The 2592-nt window shown below is 37.7% G+C and overlaps 1 pseudogene; it reads left to right on the forward strand.

The window, feature by feature from the left end:
* Window positions 1-1181: 1181 nt before the first annotated feature.
* On the forward strand, window positions 1182-1558 carry LOC130458964 (apolipoprotein C-II-like; annotated as a pseudogene).
* The last annotated feature ends 1034 nt before the right edge of the window (window positions 1559-2592 follow it).

A 2592-nucleotide genomic window follows, 5' to 3' on the forward strand; every position in this document is an offset into this window, starting at 1 on the left:
GAGTCAAAAATGAGGCAGGGCCACCTAGAAAGCCAGTTCAATTTTAAGCTGCATTAAGAGAGAAAAAGTGTTCAAAACATAGGAAGTGATTTCTCTATGCTATTGATTCAGCCATAGTTGAATTATTGGTTTACAAGATATTGAAGTGCTGTTAGATCCTGCCATAAAAAAAATGGTTAAAGGAAATAGGGTCATTGGGCCTTAAAAAGAGATACTTAGGTGGTAGCTGGGTAGCTCAGTGGATTGAGAGCCAGGCCTAGAGATGGGAGGTCCTAGAGATGAGAGGTCTCAGACACTTCCCAGCTGTGTGACTCTGGGCAAGTCACTTAACCCCCATTGCCTAGCCCTTACCACTCTTCTGCTTAGAATCAATACATAGTATGATTCTAAAGATAGAAGGTAAGGATTTTAAAGAGAGACATACTTAGTGGGGACATGATGACTGTCTTTAAGTATTTAATCAGTCATCATATAAAAAAGAGATTAATTTTTAAATAATATAAATTTTTAAAATCTAAAAAAAAATCACAATCAGACCTGTTTAATCTTTGTTTAGGACAACTGTTAACAAAACATAATTCAGTGGTAGACTACAATTAAACTTTTTTCATATAAAATTATATAGATAAATGCAGTTGTCTGTGACCGTTTTACTTGTCAATTTTCTTGGTGATGTGAGGGTTCCAAACAAAAAATATTATATTTAGTGCTAAAAGATACAGAATCAGGGGCAGCTGGGTATCTCAGTGGATTGAGAGTCAGGCCTAGAAATGGGAGGTCCTAAGTTCAAATCTGGCCTCAGACACTTCCCCGCTGTGTGACCCTGGGCAAGTCACTTGACCCCGATTGCCTAGCCCTTACCACTTTTCTGCCTTGGAACGAATACAGTATTGATTCCAAGACAGAAGGTAAGGGTATAAAAAAAATAAAATTAATAAAATAAAAGATACAGAACCACTGGAGTTTATTGAATAGGACAGTAGTATGGTTGAACCTATAATTTAGAAGAAAATCTTGGCACCTAAAGGCTGGACTGGAATGGAGAGAACTTTGAATCAGGGAGACCAACCAGAATGCTATTTTAATTGTTCAGTCATAGAAACAAGGAATCGGAAGGTCTTAGGAGAGAGATGGGAGAAAACAATTCTTCAGGAATGCAATGATTCTGGGTGAAAAGCAACTGGATGGAGGTCCCACTCTTCCTCAAAACCCATTCATTCCACTGATTTGGTCACTTGTTGATGACATCATGGGTACCAAGACCCTCCCTACCCTTACCTTCTGACTGTTGCTGATGCTGCTATTCAGCTCAACCCAGGTTGCCAGGCCCCAGCTTCAATGAGAAGAAAGCCCTATTCTACTGAGTAAGTTCCAGAGCCATCTCTATGACTATTGGGAGTCTGTGAAAACTAAAACCCATTAAATCTATGAGAAAGTAAGGATACTGGCAATGGATCAGAACATCAGGCATGCCTATGACAAGGTCAAAGGGGCCATGACCACATACACTGGGATTTTTATAGATCAGATGATTCACCTGCTAATGGGGGACAGGTGATAAACTGAAGCTGTATCCCACTGCTATCCTATATTTTTCCTCAGCCTAGAAAGATACAGCCGAAGGCATCACTCCCAGCTTTTCCCCTAATAAAACTGTCTATAAAAGTGAATAAATAAATAAATTGTTCAATTATAAGATGATCTGCCCTAAAATAATAAGCTATTAGAGATGGGTGAGACCAGTGATCAAGAAAGAAGTTAGGACTGAATACATAAATATAAGAACATTTGTTTACAACTTTTTGCTATTAGAAAAATTATTCCTCAGGAAATACAATTTTTGTTTAGTTTTGTTTTGATGGCTCCATTTTCTGCCTTCTGTTAGTAATCTTCTTAGGTCAAAGTACAAATAATTAGATCATTAGACTAAAAAGACAAAAAAAGAGAGAGAATTCCATAGGTAACAAAATGATGATAATAAAAACATCTTTTTTCTTAAGGTCAGTCTTATTCTACTTAGCGCCAGAGGGAAGAACTAAGAAATATAGGTAGAAGTTGTAGAGATATGACTAAGCTAACTATAACAAAAAAAAAGCACTTCCAAGCAATTAAAGTTATCTAAAGGTAGAATGGATGAACCTTAGGTGACAGCAAATTCTTCCTCATTTGAGGTGTCAAGCAAAAGCTAGAAAGCCACTTGATGGAGATTCTGTAAAAAGGAATTCTCAATCAACGTAGATAGTCTCCATGGTCTCTAAGGACCCAATTCTGAGAGTATATGTATGTCATTGGTAGCTTTGGAGATGGATCTTGGCACTATAAGCACTTCAGTTTAGGAGAATCAGTTGTTATAGTGAAAGTAGGTTCCAGATGTGCACTGGCATAAGGTCAGGGAATGCAGAGGAGAGTTTTGTTTTTTGGAATGAAAATGGTTGCATATAATGACTGTTAAAAGAGGATATGGTGAGAGAGAGAGGGAGAGAAAGACAGAGACAGAGACAAAAAGTCAGAGACAGATAGTAGCATAGCTGAATGCAGAGATTAAAGGGACTCCTCAAGTTGTATCATGAGAATTTTAAAACTACTCCACCC

Source organism: Monodelphis domestica, chromosome 4 (assembly GCF_027887165.1).
Source record: "Monodelphis domestica isolate mMonDom1 chromosome 4, mMonDom1.pri, whole genome shotgun sequence".
NCBI lineage: Eukaryota > Metazoa > Chordata > Mammalia > Didelphimorphia > Didelphidae > Monodelphis > Monodelphis domestica.